General features: G+C 42.0%; 1 protein-coding gene across 6 annotated transcripts in view; it reads left to right on the top strand.

Moving 5' to 3' along the window:
• The window catches only part of tanc2b (tetratricopeptide repeat, ankyrin repeat and coiled-coil containing 2b), a 166,455-nt gene that overhangs the window by 17,932 nt on the left and 133,771 nt on the right, over positions 1 to 14,752 (top strand). For 5 of the 6 annotated variants that reach the window (XM_040038986.1, XM_040038992.1, XM_040038989.1 and 2 more), the window contains exon 2: positions 205 to 308. The exons of the other annotated variant lie outside the window; for it this stretch is intronic. The gene's annotated coding sequence lies outside the window, so the exon portion shown is untranslated. The remainder of the gene's footprint in view (positions 1 to 204; positions 309 to 14,752) is intronic. 6 annotated transcript variants of the gene reach the window in all.

Genomic DNA, 14,752 nt, shown 5'->3' with positions numbered 1-14,752 from the left:
CCGAAAGCTGTTTGTGTTCTCTGTTGGAAAAAGATCCACAGCAGAGTGAACAGTGACAGGTCAGGCTGTTCACTCTGTGGACTTGCCACTCCACTGAGTCGGATGTCAAATAGTGTCTGCTGTTTCTCTTGTGTGTCAATACAAGGCCCTTTCAGTTCATTGCTCACCTTAAAGTGTTTTATTTCACTGTTATTGCCTTTGTAGAGAGCTGCTGGGTGTCCCCTCTGGAGAGGGTTTGGGACTGTGGTTCAGCCCAGCGAAATGTAGCGCCTCGCTGCCCTCAAAGCCGGATTTGTTGTCTGCTCATGGTGAGTCTTCTTAAGTTTCATGGCACAGGAACCGGTGTGTAGCTGGGACCTTTTTACACCTACAGATGCACCACAGAAAAGTCCTGAGGTATAGGAACACTCACAGAAGAGTAGATATGTTGTTAAGCTTGCAATGTGTAAGTAGGCCACAAAATGAGAACAAAAACTGTCCTGTAATTATAAAGCCGAAAGCTTTTGTTAGTATACAGAGCATGTTTCTTAAAAAAATGACTGTGGCCTCAAAAAACAGGAACTTGGTTTCCCCATTTGTTTACTCTGTTGTGGTATTGCCATGGGGGAGGTCTTTATCAGGAGGAAAAGCTGTAAAACTACAAAATAAATAAATAAATTAAAAGTGCAAAATTATGCCCTCCTTCACATTTTCCAAAACTGTCCTGTGGGCCAGATTGTAGACCTTTGTTTGACACCCTTGGTTAGAAGGCTAAACTGGGAGTTATCAGCTTGCTTGTTTAAGTGGAACTATATTTCAAGCTGCTATATATGGGATGCTAATTCTAGCAAATTGTTTCTTTCAAATTTGTGTTATTTAAAGATTTTGTAGTTGAACATGTAACACTTGTTTTTCAGGAGACGGGAGTTGGGAATGTGAGTTAACTCGGAAAACTCTGTCAACAGGAAATAAATGCATGAAACATAGAGCCTGCTTCTTTTTCACTGTGAATTTCCATAGTCCATACGGTAGAGGTGCTGTCTTCTCTTAAAGAAGCTGTCTATCAAAAATAGTCTTATTTTTCAGAAGTGTCCCGGGTACTGATCGATGCTCCGGCTTGAGGCCATATGTAATTACTTTGAGACCAGCCAGCCATGAAATTGTTGTTTGGGTCTGAAATGGATCCAAAGTCAGAGCAAGACCTTGTGGTGTTGTCACAGTCAGAAAAACTATAACCCACACAGCAGCATGAGGATGTGGTGCGATAATTTCGAGGGCCGGTAAGGAGGTACGAAAATGCGTAATTTGTCAGCGACCTCTGCAGTCTTATTACCAGGACGAAGTGTTGTCTCATCCACGTGCGTTTTGTCCATAGTCCGTTTCGATGTTCAAGTGTGCGCCTGAAGACGAACGACTTCTGTCAGCTGTTAAAGTGGGTTCAGGAGCTCCCAGGCTGCAGAGAGGTATGCAGAGCGACAGTCACTGGCTCACATGTATGCAGCTGTGGCCTGCAAGATGTGAGCAGGCAAATGGAGTGGAAGAGTAGTCCCATTAAACCCTGGCTCTCCTCTGAGAAAGAGGCTAACAGCTCTGAACGCTGGCCTCTCGCTCCCTTGCAGAAAGTGCTGACACAAATTTTTGTCTGACTAAAATGCCTTCTGACCGCATGACACTGGCTCTTTTCTTCTTCCTCAGAGATTCCTCGGCTGTAAAGCTGGGACTGTACAAAAGGGACACAGTCTGCGAGTGCTGTTTAGGAGCTGGCGTAAATTATAATCATAAACTGCTGCAAAGGTCTGAATTACTCACATTTTAGCGCATGAAGGAATTTCTTTGTTTGAGCGGTTGATTTGATTTATATGCATAAATCTTTTAGATTTCCCCTCTTCTGGACACCCATCTTGGTAAACAAGTCAAAAATGCACAAATCTCGGGGCTTGGACCAGAGGAAGGCTGCTTAGTCCCCCTTTGGCCATCAGCGCGGACCTGTCAGTTTGTGATTGACGTTGCGTGGCGGCTCCCGCGTTGGTCACTGGTGCGAAGATGCAGAAATATGACAACATCTCCGGGCGCATAAAATGCTGGCTTCTAGTGCTTCAATTGTGCATGTCATCCAAAGTGATGTGGTGTTAACCCTCTGGAAACTGTAGGCGTTGGTGGTTTGCACTATATTCTAGTAGCTTCAGTAGTTTTCTATAAGCCTCAGCTCATTTTTACAGTAAAGGAACTGCATTTATAGACTCGCTCACTATAGTATTAGTCATATTTTGACCAGTCACATGCTTTAGGCAATAAATGTCTGCTCAGTGCTCGAGGGGACAATGATGAGAATGATCTGTGTTGTCAAGCTGGTGAAGGGAATCTGCTTGGTCTCCAGTGGGTTGTGTGGGTGGTTAGCTACAGCCCACAGCTACTGAAAGAGAGCTGTGTCAAATCTGACACACTGAAAGCCACAAACGCCAACGCTAGGAGCCAGTTGTGAAGCAAACCAATTTAGTTGCAAGATAAATTCTGTGTACGTTTAGGGAGAGCTGCCCTCGCTGGCTTGATTTTGTTTTTTTGCTTTTTGTTTTTTTCCCTCCAGTTTGTAAGTCCAGAACGGTTTCGCTTTGGGTCGTGTTTGTACTTGTAGTCAAAAATCCATTCAAGATTATGAGCAGATAATACCAGGGATTATTTTCCAAGTAGCTTGAATGTTCAGGGGATATGTTTCCTCCAGCTTGAACATTGCTTTGACTTGAGTATAACACAGAAACCACAGACCTCGGTTGCCAAATAGTCAAAGAATGAAAGAATAAAATGCCTTTCTGGCTGCAGTGAATGGGCTGGTGCACGTCTGTCTTTTTGTTAATGAAAAACAGTCAGAAATTCCTTAACACAAAACCTACCTTACTTCTCATTAAATTCTTGACTTTCCTGATGAGTTTATGATGTTGATCATTTTTTTCAAGTCTTATACATTAATTTGTAAATTATCAACCTGTTTAGACACCCATCAGTGCAGCTAACATTCTGCATAGTGCCATATATTTTCCTTAGGTTTTCAGTCAGATCCACCACTTCCATGTGACTTCCTGGATGAGTGACGTTTCTGGCACTGAAAACGCTACGTCCAGATGAACAGAATCAACTTTTTGGGATTTACTTACCTGGATGATTGAGCATGCATCAAGACTTCTTGAATGTGATTCCTTGCATCATGCCATGATCAAATTGCATATCTTAAGGCATTAAAACAGAAGTCTAAAAACCAATAAGTGCTGTGACGGTGGATCTATCAGCCCGCACAGCCCATAGGATGGTGGCTTAGTTCTCAGCACTGTTCCCTGGGTTCAAACTGGGGCAGTTCACTGTGTGGAGTTCGTGTGTCCTCTCTGTTTTTGCATGTGTATCCTCTGGGAGCTCCTGTTCCCTGGGGTGCTACACGGTGGCTGTACACTGCTCCTAATACTTTGGATGGATTTAATGTTTAGGTTTCCCTATGAAAATAGATAAAGGATAACTCGCCCTCTATCTTACCTCTGTGCTTGGGACAGCTCTAGCTTAGTCATGCTTGCCAGCTAATGCTGTTGATAGTTAAGCGGGAAGCTGGTGAGGGATTACATAATTGTCTCTGCATAGGTTATTTCAGCTGAAAAGCAGAGGAACAATCCTGGCTGAAAAACACACTTGTAAGAAATCTCATCCTCTCTTTCATTTACCTTGTGGACAGGTTAAGAAAAACAACAGTATAGTTTTTTTGTTAGACTCTATTGTCTGCACTGCTGGTCTGGCGGGGGGTGGGGGGGGGGGGGGTGTCTGCTGACTTGGATGCTGTTAGCTACAATGTACTGTAATTGCCATGCAGCTCATTGAGCATTTTAGGCCAATGGCTTTGAAGCTGGACACATTGATTAACTCTGGATTCGGTGGTTTGAGGTGGGAGGGAGCTGCATTGGCTTTGAGCAATGATTCATTCGGGGGGCGGGGGCATATTGGAAGTTGTACATGAAAGGGCTTTTTATTCTTATGTCCTGTGAGGATTTCTGTTTTGGGGTTTTCAGTAGAGCATACATATATTTTTGCAAGACCAAGCATACATATATTGACATTTTTGTCATCCACAGTCCAAATAACAGAAGCTATGATGGACAAATGATGGTGCTATCATGGTAACGGGTAAATGAATTATCGTTGGTTATATTTCTCATTAGAAAAAATATTTTTTTGTTATGAAAGAACGTGCTGTACTGAGTCTTACTTTGAAATTATTATCTTCCATGGTAGCAGTGGCAAAGAGAAAATCCAGGTTAGAGTTGCTAAAAGCCTTCATTTTAACAGCTGACGCAGTCCGCTTAAAGCCGTGTCATTAAGCATCATAATGCTGCCCGGCTTCCAGTGGTCTCAACAGTGACCACAGTGAACTAGCCAGGCTCCAACACAGGAAATGAAGGACGGAGAATTCAATTTGTGCTAATGTACGGTTTGAGAAATAACATGGCGTGAACAGCATGAAAGCAAATGTGCATTGTAGTCTAGACTGAGCTGTACCACAGTTTCCTTAACATTTTTTTCCCTCATTTCAATTCATGCATAATAATTATGAGGAGGGGGGGGGTCATAAACTCCTACCCTGTAAATCATAATCTTTTCAGTCAGTGGCCCAAGTCCACCTCAATTTGCCCTGTGTAGTTTGTTGTATTGTGTTTGGACGTAGTGCAACGAGACCATGGGAGCATCTGGACTTTTTCTTGTAAATGATGCTGGTGAGGTGTGTAGTCGGATCAAAGTTTTAAGAATATGCAGACTATGTAGACATTTCATGCGAAACCTCATCATTGCCAAGTCAATCATGGTTTATCTTCATCACAGTATTTAGCGGATGTAATGAGTGCATGGGATTGCCAATATGCCTTAGACGCAGAGGTAAACAGAGACATCCAGTTATCATCTGGGCTGTTGGGGGAACTCTTTTAAAGTGAGTTTCCTTTGGGACCATTCATGCACAGGTTTGCTCAAATCCGCTCCTCCCCTCTCATCTATGCCAGCCATCTTTGACAGCTGGGCTCAGCTAACAGCTGCTGCCCCTCCCCCAGAATCGAACGTGTTAAACAACAAAAAGAGTTGGCGGCAACTGTGCTTTGTAGGAGAGCAAATTATCTTGTAGATGCACAGAGTGTGTGTGGTCCCTCTTGGACGGGGTTGCAAGGTGTAGATTGACCTTTTTTAAATGTATTACACTTTCATTCTCAGTGTCTTTCAGTGGGGAGTTTGGTAGGATTTGATAAGTAAAGCAAAGCATTTTTGGAAAGAAAAAGATTCCCCGGTGTAGGAGAGAAAAACATCCGGTCCTAAGAGATTTCCAAACTTCTGTGATCTTCACATAGCCAACGCTTATCTTCTCGGTGAAACACGGGACTTCTTATGTTATCCACCAACACAACTTCCATATATGTGGCAGTTACTTTGTGGAACAAGTGTCCGTTGTTGAGGCTATTCTCTTTCTGGCAGTCTTCCTTTGTAAAGTTCAGAAACTAAACTTCCTTGTGAGGCTGTAAAACAGCTTGTGATTTATTTTGATGAACGGAGCTAAGATTACGCTTTCACATTTTCCAGGTTTTTATGCAAAGATGTAAAGATTCCTGCAACACTAAGCAAAATCACTACCGCTGTAGTAAAATGATGCAAATGGGGAGTATTATTTACTCAAGCATAATAAAGTTTTTTTGTTCATAAAAAGGTCATAGACTATTTAATTTTGTTTTATTTATACAGTGGCAATTCTCAATAATTTCCTTTACTGTACAAGGACTAATTATGTTCAGATTATATTTGTAGTGATGCTTATTTCAGCCAGGAACAAACCCTGTTTTTATTCTGATCTTGAGGAGATAAATGTGATGGATATCATTGTGATTTATGCAAAGGGACATTTTTCTACGTCTTCACCAGTTTGTGATCTGAAATTAATTTAAGGGTTGGGATTGGTTTAGGTAAACATGCAGGCAGTTTTATTTCCTCAGTAGCAGCTCCACTGGCTACTACATAAGCTTGACTGCTAAGTGTGCTCTTTTGTATCACCTTTTAACCTTAGGTTATACAAGGTGCTTCAACAGCCCACACAGCAATGCAAGGTGCTTGTCTTCTTCTGAGGCACTTGACTTTGGTCCAGCAGGGTCATTAGTGGCCCTAGTTCCCTTTAGTTGACTACACTGGAAGGGTTAGGGGGTCAGCAATGCTCCTCGAGGACCTTCTAGCCTTCCAGCCTTCCTCCCCTCACATATGATGACAGCCATAGGGGATGGAGAGCACACGAGAAAAAACGCACGGGACAATAAATGACTGCAAATGCATTAGAGATTCTCACACTGGAATAGCAACAGGGAACAGAAATTATGTATTAAATGTGTTATTTTATTCCCCCCCGACCACAGAATCCCACCTGGCTGTTGCGATGGCAATTTTTTTTTTTTTAAATTAATTTTTGGGGCATTTTTTAAAAGCCTTTGTTGGACAGTTGGAAGCAGACAGGAGAATGAGGAGAACGCGCAGGAAATGGTCCGTAGCCGAATCAAACTCAGGCCCCTGCAGCCTATTGGCATATGGATTACCTGCTCAACCAAGTGAGCTATAGTGGTGCCCCACGATTGCACTTTTTAAACACATGGTACTCAAAGAGGGGCCAGGGAACCTAAAGGTGTCTGCAACCCAATGGCAAGGGATGCTTTAAAAAAAAATAGTTATAAAAATTGTGCTCTAATATTTAACTGGACCTGGACTGGACCCAGTGTGGACAGTTTGTGTAAGGCTGGTGCAGTGTGTCTCCAGATGAACCTTTTTCTTTTGCTGAGGTTGGCAAGGCCTACATCAGCGTGCTAATGTGGAATGCTAAGGCGTGGTGAAAGATTTGCAGAGAGGACGGATTGGAGGCGATGCTACATGGTTCCATCTACATGAGATTTCTGCACCCTCAGCTTGTAGGGAATCACATGTCCACATTCAGAGACATTCATACGTTATTGACCGCTGATGGCTGTTCAGCAGACCTCATCCAGGGACAATGCTGTATTCGCATTAATAATACAGTGCCTCATTTTCAATTAAACAGAGTGAAAAATGCTTTTTCTTGTGCGTGAAAGCTCATTAATTTCCACAGCACATCCTCATCAACCCAACAGTCTTAATGACTAAAGACAAATAATTGTGACGCCACAAGAAAACAATCAGTCATTTAATGAAATCACTTGCTGTATAAGTGTCTTTCAATTAAAGCTCCTTAATGCATTGCTGCTGAAGTGAAAATGACATGCGTGACTGCCAACGTGTATGAAAGTGTTCATAAATAAAATATGTCCAATTTTCTTTGAAGCCTGGATCGTTTTTCTGTGCGAGTGTGGGAGTAAACCACAGCTCCGTCTTCCCGAGCCACCGGACGTGATTGACACACGGTGATGGCGGCCGGGATCTAACAGACATTTATTGGTAGTCATCAGATTGCCATCAGGGGTCAGGGGCTAGCCAACGTGCTAATTGGGTCTTGGTTTGCCGTGTCTGCACTTTCAATCAAACGTCAGTCCAACCCGTGACAGCGATCTGGTCGTGGGATGAACTGGAAGAGCAAGTAATTTAAGATGTTTTCTCTCCCTCCCACACTTCCTTCTGTCCTTTTGTACTCTCTGCTCAAAGCTAGATTTATAGTTACAAATGGCAACCTTGAAGGCACCGTTACCCTTGTGAAGCCCACTAATGCCTTTTTTTTTGTGGTGGTATATAGATGGCTCAGGACTTAACAATCTGGAGGATAAAAAGGATTAAGTTAACTTAAATTTTAAGTTGGTGATAAAGCTACATATTTTGTTGCTGATTACATAAAAAGGAGACCATGTCCCTGCAATCTGACACTGGCTGTTTAATCACAGTCGTTCGCAGGTTGACTGCATCTCCTGTAGAAACTGTCTGTGGATGACATGAAAGGTGATTAGAGAGAGGTGCTGCTAATTCGCAGTGGACAAAAAGTTCTTCACAGAGTGAACATGAACGTGGTGGTGGCATACATGATGATACAAAAGTGGAACAATGCATAATTCATCAGGAAAAGTATTCCTCTCCGAGCTCAGTCTCTGCTTCAGTGGAGCCCCGTTTATATCCACGCCAGTGTAATTTGCAGACTTATTTCCCCAGACGTGAACAAAACAGAGGCTGTTGTCAACAATCACTTTTGACAATTGGATCTGTTTTTCTGCCTTATTTATGAGTGGATAAGCTCAGTAAATGGGAGAAAGTAATTTTGCCAGCACCAAATGTCAACGTGAGTACCCCTTTGACACACCTAAACAACTCTCTCTGTCTCTCTTCTTCTGTTGTGTTAAATGGCCTTTCCTTATTGATCGGTTCTGTTCTTGTCCTGTGGTTTTGAAACCATACCCTTGTCCTGAAGCTCTGATAACATTCTCCCTATACCCCTGGGACATGTTGAATACCACACATGGACTGTCTGTGGGTTTTCCTGACGTCACAGGCACTATCTGCGGATGCCAAAAATAAAGATGGACACTTAATTTTACCTTCGTTGTCAGGTTTCTCTTCACCTTCAGCTAACTGACAATCAGGGATGACTAATTTTGGTCTCTGTCATCTTATACAGCACTCAGTGGAGGTTTTTGTGTCATGGTGTAAATGAATCAGCACTGCATCCCCAAGAAATTATGCACATATTGGAGTGTTTCATACCCCATAGTTAATATCCGGTGCCTCATATAGCATGGCAGATGTAGTGGGGTAATATTCAGTACTTCTTTCTTGTGTTTTTTAAAGTAGGGATGAAATTAATTTGGAACTTTTGTCTTAATCTTTGCCTTTGTTGAAGTTCTGAATTTTTACTTAATTTTACTTTCATTTCATGGTTGACTGTAATTGGCTAATTGCATCAAGTGGAGCACAGTCATTGATTGTATATAAAAGATGGATGTGAGTGTGGGGTCTTGACATGAACGTGCCTTAACACTAGAACTGATTACATTTCTCTGTGTCCTCTAAGTCTTCCACAGCAGATAGATAGATAGATAGATAGATATAGAGATATGTATAGATAAAGATTAGGGGTGCAACGATACACAAAATTCACGGTTCGGTTCGATACTTTGGTGTCACGGTTCATGTTCATGCTTTTTTAATTTGTCATTTATTAAAATTATAAATATATATTTTAACTCAAAAGTACGGTTTTTAAATTTAATGTTGCTGAAACAACAAAGGGATAAAATAATAAATCTATCTGATCGAGAAATCACTCATCTTTGGAAAAGAGAGTTTATTACAGAGAAATGGCTCTTTCCAAAATAAAAGCTATACTATACGCTTCTTCTGGGGTGCTGTCAGCGTTAATCTGAAATGACGTTAACGCCACAACACGGCAAATCTCCGTTAACGAGTTACCGCGGATCGCCCCGTGCGTGGGGCTGGACGGCGTCAACACGTTAACGAGCAAACTGCGCTAACGCAGTAATTCCCACCCATGTAATTGAGCATTGCGTGGCACATTCAACATACTGTTTTACTTTTGTCCATGACGCACTTACCTTCAGGATCATACTTCACATGAAGACCAAAATAGTTCCAAAGGCCAGATCTGAATGAGGGTGGGGGAGGTTCAATTTGCCATGTTGCAACGAGCTTAACTTCTGTCTTGCTAGCTTGTGCTGCGCTCAGTGGATCTGCTCTCGACAGTGCAGCCTAGGCGGAGTAGTCGAACGCAGATCCACTGAGCTCTCAACACAGACAGCATCGTCAGAAGAAAAGTTGATAAAATAAATAAAAAATGTTGTATTGTTCGATACATATGCGTACCGAACCGAAAGCACTGTATCGAACGGTTCAATACCGATATGAATATCGTTGCACCCCTAATAAAGATGTGTGTATATATATAGAGATAGAGATATATGAGACTGCTTAAAATATACGGTCGAAGCTTTAATGTGTTATCTGCAGTGCATTTCAGCCCCAGTCATCTCTGTGTGTGTCCAAGGGTTCACTTTGAAGTGAACAGAGAAGAAACACAGCAGCTTTATTGGATAAGACCAAAGTTTTTTTTCAGATGAAGACCTTTGTAACTCTGTGGATTCATGAAGGAAGCCAGTAAGCCCCCTCGTGCCTTTACTCCACTTAGGAACCATGCTAAGCCTATCAACCAGTAAGCCGCACTTCATACACAACAGCCTAAGGCAAGGAAGTCCAACACTATCTGGCTCTGGTACGCAGTGATACAAAGTTACTACAAGGCCTCCGGCTAAGTGACATGTTGTCAAGCTTTTTAGGAAAATGAATTTAATTTGGATGCACACATCAACTTGAAATAGGAGTCGTACTCGGTTGTTTAGCGCTTCCCTTGAAGTGGCCAAATCAACACATTTGGGTATCATTTGAAGCCTGCTCATGTCAGGCAGAAGGAGCTGACAGCGCAGAGGGAAGCAGGGTTACTTAATTCTGTGTGAAACCAGCTTCGGGCTGGCACTGGAACCATGTGACAGCTGAGCCAGGACACGATGTGTGGGAATGTTATTAGAAGTTATCCTAGCCATTTTGTGCTTTCATTTAAAAGGCCTTTAAAAGAGTATTCACACTTCTTTGGTAAGGTTTTGTTTTCTTTTACAACACTGAGTCACTGGGAATATATTTAATGGAAGGACCTTGGCATAGGTTATAAAACAGAAACTACCTTAAGGGCCTTTTTTAGTAAGTGCACTTTTTTGTGTGTATTTTAGTCATAATATCAAACAAGCTCAGCCTACTTAATTATTAGTACAAACCAGTTGGCACAGTGAAACTTGCAGCTGTTAAGCGGTGTAAAATGAAGCCTTTACTGTGATTTTTGTTTTGAAAAACATGAAATGTCAGGGATGAATGCTTTTTATACACAATACAGTCAGTTTTATATAACTGCCTTCACAAAAATCAACATTTACTTAATCTGTTGTGCTGTTGCTGCATGGAGTGTAATTACATCAATGGCTCCATCTTTCAAATGTCACTTGGAGCACCAAGAAGATCCTAGCCTGATGTAAATCCAAGCCGTGATTAACAGGGAGATGAGGAATGAATGCGAACCGGGGACGGTACAGCACTCAGCCGATTTAATTCTTACAATTTAATTTGAGCGCCTGCACAGAGCAGAGACACCGACTGAGTTTTAAACGCTTCCATCTTAATGCAAATGTGCACTTCTGCCAATGTTGATTACCTGCCTTTAGCGGCTGTCTGCAGAATGACCTTCTGTCCTCATGTCATGACTCTATTTGCTCCTTTAAGCTGCCTGTCAAACATCAAAACATTCTTCTTGTGTTTGTTTGAGCATGATTAAGGAGCCACGGGCATACAAATGGATTTATGCAAAACCAAAATTTCCTGTGCATTCTACAAGATAGATGATTGACACATCAGTGTCATATGTCAGGAACAAAGATGAAAGCCTATTATTTAGATTAGCTTTAGATGTTTCATTTCATTAATACATCTCCTATCACCCATGCTCAGTCATTTCAATGCATGTGTTGCAGTAGCAGCACTCCGAAATGGCCAGCAGGTGTAGCAGTGAGGTTTCTGAATGAAGAGACAGGATGAAGAAGAGAAGAGGAGGGAGGACTGGAAGCTGCAGTCAGTGGGATTAATTGAACTGTCTCATTTAACCACCATTAATCTGTCTCTCCAGGCAAATACCATATTTAACTCCGTCTTTGACCTTTTAGCATCATCTAGTGTCATTTGCAGCGGAAATGGTAAAGATTTAAGAATGCACGCTTATGTATTTAACCTTATTAGCTTGCCTAAGTCTTTACATCAGAGTAGTCCCATTACCCTTAGCATCACAATTAGGAAAATCCCACGAAGCTCATTCCTCCTCCATCATCGCTTCCTTTCTACCTGCTCTCTGCAAAGGTCTGGTCACACTGCTGCTCAGCCACTCAGTTTTCTGTTATTGTTCACAGGAGCGACCACAGAGAAGCGAGGTAGCATTAAGTAGCGCCTTCACAACCTTTTAAAATCAGAGCTCTGCTGCTGTCACTTTGATGTCTGCCGAGAAAAATGCTTTTTCATTTATCACTGACAAATACCTACTTCTGCACTGTCCACCTGTTAAGGAGATTACAAAGAAGGCATGCAAGTGAACTTTAAAAAACTGCAGCTCCGAGAGAATAAATAGGGTCTGTGATTTATTTCTGTCCTCGGCATTGCTAGGGGAATTTTCCACACCTGCCTACAGAGCTAACAGTATTTCATCCCATTATTTGATCTTGCCCAAACACCTTCTAAAACAAACGGGAAAATAAAAAGCATTGGATTATGTTCTCCTTCATGTGGCTCTCTTTGACTCTGATAAAGGTTGACAAGCTATTTCAGTCGCTTCCTTTTGAATGGATTTGAACAAGAGAGCAAAAGAGGCTTTAGCTGGTTTCAAATGAGCATAGGTTTGGTAACGAAACTGTGTGACAGTTGGCCTGCGTGAGGACTTCTGTTTCCCCGGCGGGACATGACACAACCAAAGCACATGATAACTCACATGGCTATATGTGGGCTGTGTAAATGGTAAAATGGACTGCGCATGACTACTCAAAGCACTTCATGCTACAAGCCACATTCACACATTCACACATTGATCCATATTCTAAACATTCAGGGCTTTTTCTGTTGCATACTTGCATGCTGATGGATGGATCGGGGGCAGAGGGGTGGACCTGCTGGGACCCACAGCTTGAGAAGAGAGTGTCTCTAATATGCAAATATCTCCATTCAAATGAGCTGAAATTGGAAATATTGTTGCTCCACTTGTATAACGGGTTGAAGCCACTGTCCAGAGTACAGTCATGTAATTTGCTAGTGGAGAGTAGATCACTGAGTATCTGTAAGTCTTAAAGCCTTCAAAAAGCACTCAGTTTAGTTCTCTTATAAAAAGCTTTAAGGGTCTTTTAAAAGTTTTATATTTCATTCACAAAGGAGGCTCTTCAACTTTTTTTTTTTCTTTTTAATCCAGTTTCAACTGGAACCTTGTAACTATTTTGCAACAGTAGCTGGGAAGCTTAATGACTTATCGTGGGCACCAAGTTCACCTGTACAGTTGTCACAAAGGGGGGAATGACCAGGCTTTTTTTTTAGCGGAGAGGGTTTTAACATAAGCATCTATGGGGATTGACTCGCTATTGGAGGCAGCCTCAGCTTATTCATTGGTGCTGAAGATTGCCACTTGACGATTACACTAAATTTGTCATTTTGTGAAGTATCCGGTAGTTTAAATGGTTTTACTTTGATCATTGTTCACTTGTAAGAGTAAATGGCTTTCAACTTGATACACTTCTGACGCTGTTAGATGAGAAGCTTTCAGACTTCACATTGTCCACAACAGGCTTCATAACCGTCTCATCCGTGACTGATCAAAGCTTGTGTGGTGCATTTTGATACAGATATCACCACCTTCCCCTAAAGCATTGAGTGCGAGGGCATTAATCTAGATTAATAAATAATCTATCGCTGGGCAGGAGTGAAACTTTGTTACCAGTAACCTTAAGTGGTTTCTGCATTGCCTTGTGGAACTCTCACCTTGTGTGCCGGGCTCTGACACTTCCCCTTATTGATATCAGCGTGATTTATGAATCTCTGCTCCCCTGGCCATCCTCAAACTGGAGATGGGAGGATGATTTATCCCTGTCTGGTGCTGCAGGGCGTCTACTGCTGGCGAGATAAGGGAGGAGGCTCTGACTAAACGAGCTTTCAGCCTGAGTAGCTTCATTCCTTTTTGTGTGTGTGAATGTTTTCTCTCCTGTTTTAATGAACAAGTCCATCTGCTGGGTGCCACCATCTTCACCTTACTTCTTCTCCGTGGACCTTGAGAGCAAAAGATAAAGCGGAAGAACCCAGTCGATTGTGGGTGACTCAGCTTCGATTGTACAGCTTTCATAGGATAAATATTCTGAATGCATGTTTTCTCTGAAGCCTGTCTTTGTTTGATTAGGGTCTGACATTTGTGTTTCCCAGTCAGAACTCCGGATTGTACTATAATTGCTTGAAGCTGAGGTCCTCGGAGAGGTCGCCCTTTGTCATTCTCATACTGTTTTCTTCACTGTGCTTTGTCCACTAAAATATTTTCTCCTCTTGGCAGAGCAAAATTGAGTCGTATTTCTTTCACGGATGACTCCTAATTACCTATATTTAGGACAAGTCTTATTATACGTTTAAGAAGAAAATTGGATTTTACCCTAAAATTTTCTGCTCGTTCGCATATCTGAAAGATTTAGTCCAATTGGGTAGCACCAAAAGCCTGTGCTTTTTTTTTTAAACGACACAATTTCCATCCATTTCAGTTGAAATCCTCCCTCTGCTCTGTGTCTGATGTAACGTCTGTGTTACAGGTAATCACAGTAAGAGCTCTCCCCCAGGAAACAAGTGTCCTCACTAATTCTACGATTGTGTCTGTGTTGCTTCCTCTTCAATGAGTTTTAATTTGAAGGCCACGGTAACAAGAGATAAATCCTATTGGACGCCCTGCAATGCTGGCCTTTGCCATCACCGGGCCCATTAAAGGATACTTTATTGATTGTAAATAGGCTTTGTAATTAATGGAGGGTCACGGCGGTTCTCAGGCTCAGAGGAACGTCTGCACCTGCTGCTAGTAGGATTTCTTTTATGTTTAAAAAATTTAGATGGCGCTTGGTGATTAAAAATGTAATCCATTCCACAGGAAAGTTGCTTTATGAGGGCCCAAGTTAATCCTCTAATAATAATAACTCTGGTTTCTCAAGATTAT

This window comes from Simochromis diagramma, unplaced genomic scaffold (assembly GCF_900408965.1).
Source record: "Simochromis diagramma unplaced genomic scaffold, fSimDia1.1 OVJJ01000402.1, whole genome shotgun sequence".
Lineage (NCBI taxonomy): Eukaryota > Metazoa > Chordata > Actinopteri > Cichliformes > Cichlidae > Simochromis > Simochromis diagramma.
This window is presented reverse-complemented; position numbering and strand designations above follow the sequence as displayed.